This window comes from Marmota marmota, unplaced genomic scaffold (genome assembly GCF_001458135.2).
Source record: "Marmota marmota marmota unplaced genomic scaffold, marMar, whole genome shotgun sequence".
NCBI classification, from domain to species: domain Eukaryota; kingdom Metazoa; phylum Chordata; class Mammalia; order Rodentia; family Sciuridae; genus Marmota; species Marmota marmota.
The window spans coordinates 12,883,992-12,896,713 of NW_025999949.1; the positions used below are offsets into that span (position 1 = coordinate 12,883,992).

Below are 12,722 nucleotides of genomic sequence, written 5' to 3' on the forward strand. Positions count from 1 at the left end.
CAGCACTAATATATATATATATATATATATATATATATATATATATATATATATATATATGAGACAATACAGAGTTCAACAAATGATCTATTATTTATCTTTATTGGTAACTATTTATTGGTAACTAACAAAACATATTATAGCTAGTATGACAAAAGGTAAGTGGTGCTATAGCCATCTGGAAATTAGTAAGTTTATTCAAGAAAATTACATAAAGTAACATTAATGCTTTATAATACATGGCACAAAATCTGCTCACAACTCCTGAAAGACATTTGTAATGGTTAAAAAAATTCTAACAGTTTAAACACAGACAATAAAAGCATATGAAAATGCTCATCTCTCTAGGCATCTCAAAACAATTTGGATGTTTTTGTTTTGTGTGATTTAGTTTATATAACATAAAACTTACATTTCCATCACTGCATGAAGCAAAACTTATTAGACTTCTGTTTTGAGACAGAAATCTAGCACCTGGCAAGTGGAAAAACAAGGAAGGGAAGATTTGTCTCAGATTCTGTGGCCTTCATTTGGAACTATCCAGAAATAATGTCCTAGTAACAGCTGCTCTAAACATATAGAACATGCTATTATTTTTTGCTAAATAGAAAACTATTATATAAAATTATTTAAAATTGCTTTGTGTTTTCATAAATTCTAAAAGTGACTAAAACAGTGAAAAGAATTTGAGGTTGTAAGAGTCAGCTAACTCAGTTTCAGAACAATTAATTACTCTGTGGATATCAGTTGTTCTTAATGAACTTTGCTCTGTTGGGAACAAAGAAGAAAGAAAGATAATAATGCATAGATGGGGCTACCATTTTTTCTACTGGATTTTCACTGGAAACAGCTCTGGACATATTGTTGGACTTCAGAGGAAAGCAGACGCACCCTGAGACTTAGCAGAAGATAGGAACAAATATAACATATTTTCTTTTAATAAGATATATAAGTTAATTTTGAGTGTTTCTTTCTGCTATAAAATTTTTTGTCCACTTACAAATATTTCAGTGTTGAGTTTGCATGAAACTGTGTTAGTATAATATATTCAATTAGTATACCTGTTTCAGGCTTTAAATTATGTAAGTTTTAAAACTTCATATACTTTAACCCATTGTGTTCCATCATGCCAGGAGTATAAACCTTAAATGTGGTATATATTATAATTATATAACAATATAATAATAATAATATAGTTATGATGATATAAATTAATATTATATGTAAGTTCTATATTGTGTTTTCCAACCTACTTTAAAACCTAGGAGTATGAACTGAGGATTTAAGGACTTTATTTTCAGGTCAAGATTTATGCGGGACTCTGTGGTACTTTGGGTGTTTGGATTAAATTCCATAATATGAGCTTATTTAATTGGTCACAATATACAATTAACTATAAAAATAAAAAGAGAAGTGCCTCTTTCTATTTGTTGTTTATTTAAATTTTTACCTTTAAGCTATAATATTTGTATGTTTGGTAAGAACTACTCTGTAGTATTAGGAAATGCTATTAAGTTATATTCTTTTCTAAGAGAAAGTAGTTAAGAAAGGAAAAGGGATTGTATATATATTTCAAATTACATGGTTTGAGAAAAAATAAATGAAATTTCTCTATATGCTACATCAAGGAGAGTAACAATCCCTGTAATTACCATTACCAAGAATACCCTTGAAGAATTGTCTATTGTTTAATCATCTCTATTTCTTCTCTATATAATTCTCTCAACTCAATGTGATCTGACTTCAAGAAGTAGAACTCCACTGAGATCCAGTTGAATCACTAATTACACATGCCAATTGGAGATTTTTTATCAAAATGTTCCTTGCTTTCTCAGAGTAGTTGGCTTTTGGGAACAAGGCCCTTTCTTCTTGAGGCCAATACTCTTACCACTTTGCATCTCTATATCTGCTTCTTCTCAGGTCTTTTGTATTGCCATATTTCTCTGTTCTGTATTGTTGTTTGGAACTGTATATTTGTTACTATTATGTTTTGGAGGATACACACTCTCTAAAACATTTTAACTATTTCAATATTTATATGGAGATTGAACATCAGCTTTACTGTAAAAGAGACTTTACTAGGATTCTTGATAAATCAATGTACATGTTGAAAGCTAAAGTCCAAGAAAGTTGTTGGAATTACAATATAGAGTAAATATGTGAGTCAGTATGTTAAATTCTAGGTGAAGCCTAGGAACATGATCTGGACACTTGATTAGAGAAAAAGAAATATGAGGCAGACAGTTGGGGGAAGCCCCCAAATTTTCCTGTGTTTTGGAAGTAATAAGAAGAGAAGCATGCTTATATGGACTTAATTAAGTATTCACATATATCAAATGGAATTTTTCATAAAGTTGTTTTGATTTATGACTGGTTTATTTCCCCATGTGTTTTTACTATTTGATTGTTTTAACTCTAGAATTTAAACTTCTAAAATTTATGCATGTTTTACCATGAAAGCAATTTTATTCAACATTATTGGTTGGTCATTGTAGTTTAAACAAAAAAAAGTTAAAGTGGGTATTGAAAACTGTGAAAGAATAAATAAATCATGTAAATATTTTATTTTAAGATATGCAGATATATACTCATTCACCAATCTTCTGCTATAGACCCAGGGAAAATAAGTTAAATGCATATAATTACAATCCTTATGTCTTCCTTATACATAATCAGGATGCATAGTTTTTTTTATCATTCTAAATTCTTTGAATTTGAGTCAAAATTAAAAATACTTATTAAACAATTCCTCTTTTAAATCTTTTCTGCCTTTATTACTATTATTATCTCTATTATTTTACCATTATATTCTGCTTTTAATTATTTTCTGTTGTTTTCCTATCTTCATAGATATCTACACTTTACTCAAATGAACTTTTAATGACCTGATGTTTTCCCATAACATTCAGATTGAGTTTTTCAAATATAAATTTCATTGTTTATTAATTAACATTGCATCAAATTGCATATGTGTATATTAAAGTGAATTCCAACAAGCATAAAAGCATTCAAAATAGAAAAAAAAAAACTGATTCTACATTGTTTTAGATAGCTTTTGCATCATTGTGACCAAAATACCTAAGAACAACTTTGTGAAGGAAAATTTTACTTAGGGCTCACAATTTCAGAGATTTCAGTCCATAAATGGACAACTTTGTTGCTCTGGGCCCAGGTTAGGCAGCATATCACTGGGGAAGGACCCAGCAGAGAAAAGTTGTTCATTTCATGACCAAATTAGGAAGCAGAGGGTGGGGGGATACAAAAAAGGGTCACAGGGAAGATGCATCTACCAGGACAGGCTCCCAGTTACCAGCTGCCTTCAGCCATGCTCCACCACTAGTTACCAACCAATCAGTCCATTCAAACTAGAGGGTCCTGATTAGTTTACGGCTCTCTCAATCTAATCTTTTTACCTCTGAATAGTCCTGAATTAACAAGACTTTTTGGTGGACATTTTATATCCAAACTGTAACAGTAAGCATGAATATAAATTTGTGGAAACAAAATCATTAGACAATCAGAGTGGTCTGATAATTAAAAGAGCTTATTTCTCAATAGAGATAATTAGGTATAATTTGTCAAAGAATTAAAAAAATGCTTGCTAATTCAGGAAGTTAATTAAATAAAGCACTAATAAAAGGCAGCTTCTGATGGTTTGTACAATTGAAATTGTTGCTTCCTATAAAAAGTAAATACAAATATAGAATGTGGAACAAAGCAATAGGTATCAAGAAGTAGTCAAATAGGCACAAATGCACAGACTAGCCAAATAGACCATACCATTAAATTGTTGCACATATACTTTGTATTTAATTCTTTTTTTCTTTGACAAAAAACTAGGTGTAACTGTTCATGAACAATCAGAGGAAAATGACTTTACTGACTCTAATGATGGATAGCCTATTTTGTGGGGAAAATTGCAAATTTTTACCAAAGGATGAGGAAGAGAACATTTAAAGGTACCTGTTCTCATAAAGTTCCTTCAACATTATATTTAACATTATTGGAGACTATTTAATCTAATTTAATACTTGTTTCAATTTATACCCTGTAAAGCCATTTGTGGGGGGAATATACTATCTTAGATAATCTAAAACACATTAAATAAAGTTCATTTTGAGTATGGGAAAAGTTTGTTTCTCCTACACTGTGAAATGAAAAGAATTAACATCATAAAACATTTGTACTGTTTCTTTAAACTGCATGTTTTCTTGGATCATTATTTAAACCTTTAACTACTAAGTATGGTTTAACTTATGGTCTGGAAATTTGCTTTCAAAGATGTATATATTATCATTTTATTCTGAAACTACACAAAGAATTCTCTGTCGGGGTTTACATATGTAAATAGAGAAGGAATTATACCTTATTATAAATTTAATTTTTTTTTGTTTCACTTTAACTGACATAATAATTGTACATTTTTTGAGGTACCATGTGATGCTTTGAAACGTGTACATTGTGTACTGCTCAAGATTTAATGATTTTTGATTGCCTTTTGCTTAAAAGCCAACTTGCAAATAATAATTAGTTTGCATAATAATTTGGCTGTTTACCTAAACATTTTTTCCTTTCTTATTTTTTTTTTCAAAAAGAAAAAATATACAGAGCTGGAGATGTGGCTCAAGCGGTAGCGCGCTCGCATGGCATGCGTGCGGCCTGGGTTCAGTCCTCAGCACCACATAAAAAGATGTTGTGTTTGCCGAAAACTAAAAAATAAATTTTAAAAAATTCTCTCTCTCTTTCACTCTCTCTTTAAAAAATTTTAAAAAAAGAAAAATATACATATGTTCTAATTCCATTTTTCCTACAAACACTTTACATTTGAACTTTTCCTTTATTTTTCTACTAAAAAAATCCAACTAGACAAATAAAAAGCAAAAGAAAACTATGTACCCTATAATGATAGAATTAAGATCAGGATTTAGACTTCCTGATATCCCTTACAATTTATACTAGAATAAGATAATCTGCTTTCTTCCATAATACTCTCTATTCAACTAACACTGAGTCATTTCTTTGTCAACAAGTCATTTATTCAAAGCATATCCTCACTTCATAGAATTCTTCTGGAAACTATATGGATTTATAATACATATTACAATTTATAATAAAAGTAGCATGCTCAATCTCAAATATCTCCTTTGTTTATTTTTTACCAGGTTTGTTTAATTTGCTGATGAAATAGCAAATCATTCCATGTTGGGCTCACCAGTTATATACTTGGTTTTCTTTGAAAATTAAAACCCTCACCTAGAAAACAAGCTTACTGCTCAGGGACACCATCTTAAAAGTTAAGTTGTTAGCCACACACTGTTTCAACAAATCAGTCTGAGAACTGATCCATGACTTATTTGAAGAGGAATTCATGCTTATAGATATTTAAAGGAAAGTAAATACAAGTAAGCATAATATGACTTGAAAATGGTATATTTATAGATGGTAGAGTAATATAAAATACAATATATTAAAGGGCTGGCTTAGCATTTATCATTTAAACCATATTATTCATTATAGCAATAATGGCAACAGTTTATTATAATCAATATATTTAAATTGTTTTGATAGTTTTATATTATTTACTGTGTGTTCATGCTCAAAAATTCTTGAGTAGCTTATGTAGTTATTTAACCTTAAGAAGTCCTTGAGCCACATGCAGCGGCCCTCACCTATGATCCCAGCAGCTTGGAAGGCTGACACAGGAAGATCCTGAGTTCAAAGCCAACCTCAGCAACAGCGAGGTCCTAAGCAACTCAGTGAGACTCTGTCTCTAAATAAAATACAAAATAGAGCTAGAGATGTGGCACAGTGGTTGAGTGCTTCTGAGTTCAATCCCCAGAACCCCACCCCCCAAAAAACTCCTTGAATTCATGGATTAAATTTACAATAAATCTATGAATATAAAACAAATCAATAATGCAATCTAAAAGAATAATTTACAGAATACTCTGTTTCGGTTGGAATTCCTATTATAAATGTGAGAAAATGTGCCTCACAAATATCACATATAGGATAAATCAGAATCTGTCCTTATTCCTTATTCTAATTTTCAAGACAAATTTGTTATATAAGAAAGACATCTGTTGGCAAGAACCTTCTGGAATCATGAACTATCTCTGGACAAAGTAGAGGTAGAAAATTAAAAAAACATTCCACTGATTCAAATTCTCAAACAGGGCAGGATTAAGAAAAATATTGTTTTGTAATGCTGATATACTATTCCATAGTAAATTAGGTCAGGAATGTAATGGGAATGATGCCATTTTGTTTTTTTCTAATGGAAGAGGACAGTAAGCAAATATTAAAGACGAGATCCTGGCACACCATTTTGGGGGGCCCCTAGATGGATTTGCTCCTTCATTAAATGACAAAGAAAAAGAAAATTCCAATATTGGTCATATTTTTTTTTTTTGTGCTACGTAGTTTACCTGGGGAAACAAAAGCTATGGAAAAATGTTGAAGCAAAAACTATTATTTTCCTTTATATTATTTTAATTTATATCCACATTCTATCTGAAACCAGACAACCCCATAATGATCTAGTCTGAATGGGAGTCACTATCCCTTTTCTAAAATTAAATTCTTAAATTCTAGTGTATTTCTACCTATGGTCAACTTTTTGTCTGTCAATGATGGGCCAGCAAAGCAGTAGGAAATACTATCTGGTAAGCATGTAGATAAGGAAGGTGTTCCAAAATGGAATTAGAAGCACATAGTTTAATCTAGATGTAGAGTTAAGTGCCTTTTACATTTTTTTTCATTTAATCAAGTAGTAAAGTGCTATGACCCTTCAACTTTTCATATGAGGAAAATAATCTTAAATTGTTCATTTATAATAACTAATAATAGAGGAAATAGGGCTTGAACCTAGGTTTTTCAGTTTTCAAACTTCAGCACTTAAAATTATTACTCCATACCTGTACCAGAAATGTGATTAGATTATCCTAAATCTAATGGTTATTTATATCTGAATTTATGGATTTGTTTATTTCCTGTTGAAAGTATAGTTAACCTATATATTTGTTTATATAAACCTATACAGTATTTATATTTATGTGCTTATTAATATTGATCTTATTTAGATTTATATACTTGTATCTATAAATATTCAGATATATTGTCATATTTACATACATTTTTGTTATGAATAAATACATAAACATGACCATGTATCTGTGCATGCAGTTACAGGAGATACTTAATCTAAAATTTAAATATGCTAAATAGGCCATTTTAGGGTATTCTGTTTGAATAGAAACTTACCAAAGCTGAATTATGAAATTTTGGAGAAGTAGTTTTTCAGCAGCAAATAGGTGGTATTAAAATAAATCAAGAAATACTAGTTTATTATGTTCTTGAAAATATTTTAATGTTATGATTTTATTCAGTATTTCAAGAATTTTTGAACATCTAATATTAAAATTATTGAAATACATTAAAGAAATTTGAGAAATCACTACAAGAACTACTGGGAGGTGAGATGGAGGGTGGGGCTACCCACATACTGCTGCCACTGTGAAAAGGAAAATAAGAAAAGACAGAATCTATGTTGAATATTACACCTATAAACAGTATAGTGTTAGGAAAAATATAAAGTGGCTTAAATCAATGTATTTAGTTCTCAAGCTTAAGTTGTAAAACTACATAGTTTAAACACCCAGGTTTATTTCCAAGCCAGAAATACACAACAAAATTAAATGAAGCAGTATTTTAAAAATTAAAATTTAAATGAAGATAAAATTCTAAAACCAGTAAAATCAGAAATTATGTGACTTTTAATCATAAGAAAAATAATTTTCATCTATTATTGATCACATATATGCATGTCTAATAATTTTCACATTTAGAAATTATATATAATTTATACCAGCATGTTTTTAGAATCCAAGAAATATTTATTACACATTTATTAAATTAATAGCATACTAAAGGAGTACTGGATCATGATCTACAAATGCACAAATGGCCTTTAAAGAAAGGAGTCCATCTATTGTTATCAGTAATTTCTAAAAATAAAGTATATGAATGTGGCTCAAATTATATCAAAGGCTAGAGATTAAGAATAGATGTAAGAGGGGCTTGGATTGTGGCTCAGCAGTAGTGTGCTCGCCTAGCATGGGCAGAACCTGGGTTCAATCCTCAGCACCACATAAAAAATAAAGGCATTGTGTTGTGTCCAAAAAAAAAAAAGAATAGATGTAAGAGAGACTAATCCTGAAATGTGTTATTGAAGAGGTAAGGACTCCAAAATTCTTTGAATGTAAAACCTTCTTGAATGAGTCATTACTTCAGTACAAGTTGCTGGAACACTGAATGATTGGCAAATTGGTAAGGATTATTCAGACAGAAAAAAATTCTCATAAGTTCAATGGTTGGTTGGTTTCACTGTCAACTATATACATATTAGATTGCAAGATTTTGGTTTAAGTGTCAAAGAAAAGAACAATAACATATTTAGACAATGAATAGGCCCTAACCTGGTAACCATAAATAATTATCAATCTGTACTGAACATAAAATAGTATGAAATTATAGTATAGAGATTTAAGATAAATTTAAGAATACCCCAATCTTTCACCCTTTGGTCCCAAGTTTTTAATAATGCAAATATTTCAATAAAATTGACATAAGTGCATTAAAGTGGGTTGAAAAACATAATATAGAACATACATATAATATTAATTTATATCATCATAACTATATTCTTATTATTATATTATTATATAATTATAATAGGTACTACATTTAAGGTTTATACTCCTGGCATGATGGAACACAATGGGCTAAAGTATATGAAGTTTTACATAATTTAAAGCCTGAAACACATAACAGGTGTACTAATTGAATATATTATACTCACACAGTTTCATGCAAACTCAACACTGAAATATTTGTATGTGGACAAATAATTTTATAGCAGAAAGAAACACTCAAAATTTTATGATTTATATTACTGCTTTTTCCAATATATTAAAAAATATGTCTTATATATTTGTTTTTTCTAAGTTCAGCAAATAAGAGAAAAGAGTGCTAGTACTAATTGATGAAAGGTGTGCATATGGTTTTAATGAGTTAATATAGATTTAACTTGAAAATAATAAATGGCCTGAGTAAATGTGCCATACCACTATCTTAAAATCACCAGGGCAACATTCTGCTTCAATGGCTTAAATGTGCCCTGGTGGTTTGAAACATAATTGCACTTCTCTGACAAGGGACTGACTTAGGTACTTAGAATAAAATTTCATGACTTTTACTATTGTTCAGTGAGGTGTTCAATGTTTTAAAACAAACTGTTCATGTGAAATCTTGTTTCTGGGGGTAAAAGAGAGAAAAATGGTGTATAAAACAAGTTTTATATTAAGCCCCAACTGTATTGTAGATTAATTTATAAAATTGGGGTGCATTTTCAGTAAAATAATTTCTATTGACCTATAGGGAATATTTAATGATTCTTAATGTGAATCTTCAATGTCAAAGAAGGAAGGGAATATTTGGACAATCAGAAAATTTAAAAATACAGTATTGAAAGTGGGCCCATGCTGAGTTTTTTATTATATAACTCTTTATTCTCCACAAGGTAGGCATTAATATGCTAATTTAGAGCTAAGAAAACTGAAGTAAAGAAATTCTAAATAAGTGATGAAACTAGGATTCAAAGTAAGTTTGTTTGGCTCCTGTGGTTTTAACAAAGTGAAAACTAAAGTATCCATAATTTTAGTGGTAACACCATTTCTACTATGTGTCTGAGGTCCACCCTGCTCAAGACTTTTTGTTTTGTTTATTTTATATTATGTCTTCTAATCCCCACAGGGAATCTTCTCATTTTTGGTTGGCCTACTGGGCAGTAATCACTTGCCTTCACATTTTTGTTTTAGTTTGCTGAAGCTGCTCTAACAAAGTTCCACAAATTGTTTGGCTTAAACAATCAAAACTTATTGACTCATAGTTTTGGAGGATAGAATCTCAAAGTGTCAATGGGGTTAGCTCCTTTTGCATGTGAGAAGAATCAGTTCTGTCTCTTCCTTAGCTACTTTGCTGGCAATATTGGTGTTCCTTGGACTGTTAAGCCATAACACCTACCTTCCTTGATAAGTATCCAGGTATATTGGATTAGGAGGACCCATTCTAATAACCTCACATTAACAAATCTTCTGGAAATATCCTTCTCTCAAATAAGGTCCCATTCACACACACTGAGGTTTAGGACTTCAGCATAGGAATTTTTAGGAGACACAATCCAACAAATACATTTCCTGAACTCACTAAGCTCTATTATATAATCACATATTGGTTGAACTGAGCAATAATATGCTCATTTTACATTGAACTCTCCTGCAGGCAGGGGTGTGGGGGGTGTTTCTTATTGTAACTGGTCAGACCAAAGGTATTTATTGGAACATTTCTCAATATTGGGCATGGTGATTATGCCTTAAGGGCTCTAAACCAATTTTGATAAATTTCCTATTTCCTTGTGGTATACACATCTAGCCCTTAGGACTGTACCAATCATCATTTTTGTGTGTCTAATTAGAAAAGTTAACTGACAATGTTCTCCACAATAGCAATTTTATATTATGTAGGAACAAAGTGAGAAGTCATGTTAGACTTTCAGGACTAAATCTCCTGTGCCAGAAAAGCTGCTATTATTTCTGAAAATATCATGATTTTTTTCCAATTGTTAAAAAATAGCATAATTTATTTTCTAATTAACTATTGGTGTTCTTCTTACTTCTAACATGAAAAACTCATTATAAAATCTGGTGTTTTTCAAATACCGCATGTTTTCTCTGATATATGGAGGTTGACTCATAGTGGGATAGGCAGGAAGAGCATGGGGGGAATAAATGAATTCAAGATAGGGAAGAGAGGTGGGAGGGAAAGGGAGGAGGAGGGGAGTAACAAGCATGGTGGAATGTGATGGTCATCATTATACAAAGTACATGTATGAAGACTTGAATTGGATGTCAACATACTTTATATACAAACAGAAATACAAAAAAGCATGGCATTTATGTGTATTAAGAATTATAATGGAAAAAAAATGTTACCTTAGATTAGGTAGAGGGAAGTGAAAGGAGGGGAAGGCAGGCGATGTGGGGATAAGAAAAATAGTAGAATGAAACAGACATTATTACTGTATGTATGTATGTGACTATATGATCAATGTGATTCTACAATATGTATACTCAGAAAATGTGAAATTATGTCCCATCTATGTATGATACATCAAAGTAAAAAAAGTCTCGTGTTTTAGAATTATTTTTAAACTTTATTGTGCATTACAGCTATACGTAATAGTGGGGTTCATTTTGACATAATCATACATGCATGGAATATACTTTGTTCCATTTCAGTCCCCAGTACTTATTTCCTTTGTCCCTCCCTCTATTACCCTTCTCTACTCTGCTAATCTTCCTTCTATTTATTTATAGCTTTTTAATTAATGCTTTATGCATAAGGCTAGAATTTGCTGTGGTACATTCGTGTGTGTACATAGCATAATTTAATCAATTTCACTCCACAGTTTCTCTCTTTTCCCATCCGTCTTCCTCCCTTCACCTCAATCCCCTTCTTCTACTCCACTGATTCCTCTACTCCTCTACTTCAATGATCACTTGTGGATAAAAGGATCCCATCCTTTCCCCCCTTATTTTGTCATTGCTTTGCATATGAGAGAAAGCATTCGGCCCTTGATTTTCTAAGTGTGATTTATTTCACTTTGCATGATGTTCTCCATTTCTATCCATTTACCAGCAGTGCCATAATTTCATTCTTCTTTATGGCTAAGAAAAGCATATGTATATACATACATCACATTTTCTTTATTCAGTCATCTGTTGATGGGCATCTAGGCTGGTTCCATAAAACTTGGCTATTGTGATATACTGCCATAAACATCAGTGTACCTTTATCATTATACTAAAACAGTTCTTTTGGATAAATATCAAGGAGTGGAATTTCTAGATCATATTATGGTTCTAATCCTAGTCTTTTGAGGAATTTCCATACTGCTTTCCAGAGAGGTTGTACTAAGTTGCAGTTCCACCAACAAGTATTAATAAACAAGAGGGCATCAACTAATAAAGCTTCTTCACAGCAAACACTGGGAATATGAAGAAATACATGTCCTCACCTCTCAAACTCTGACAACTAACATTCCACTCTCTTCTTCAATAAGTTCAACTATTTTATATTCTAATGTAAATATGATTATACAGTATTTACCTTTCTGTGTTGGAATTATTTTTTTTTAATTTTTTTTAGTTATTAATGGACCTTTATTTTATTTATTTGTACATGGTGCTGAGAATCGAACTGAGTGTCTCACGCATGCTAGGCAAGTGCACTGCCACTGAGCCACAGCCCCAGCCCCTGTGTTGGGCTTATTTCACATATTATCCAGATTTATGCACATTGTTGTAATATAAAATATATTTTTAAGGCTGAATAATATTTCATTTGTGTGTCTGTGTATATACACATATATAATAATATTTTTTTTATATGTTCCCTGGTGATTGAACTCAGGGACGCTTAACCACTGAACCACATCTCCTGCCCCATTTTGTATTTTATTTAGAGACAGAGTCTCCCTGAATTGCCTAGCACCCCACCGTTACTGAGGCTGGCTTTGAATTTGTCATCCTCCTGTCTCATCCTCCTTAGCCACTGGGATTACAGGTATGCACCACCACCTCTGAGATATATATATATATATA

At 31.2% G+C, this 12,722-nt stretch overlaps 1 protein-coding gene across 6 annotated transcripts in view; it reads right to left on the reverse strand.

Annotated features, from left to right (window-relative positions):
* Positions 1 to 12,722, reverse strand: part of Csmd3 (CUB and Sushi multiple domains 3) — a 1,105,037-nt gene that overhangs the window by 796,758 nt on the left and 295,557 nt on the right. The gene's annotated exons all lie outside the window — the stretch shown is intronic.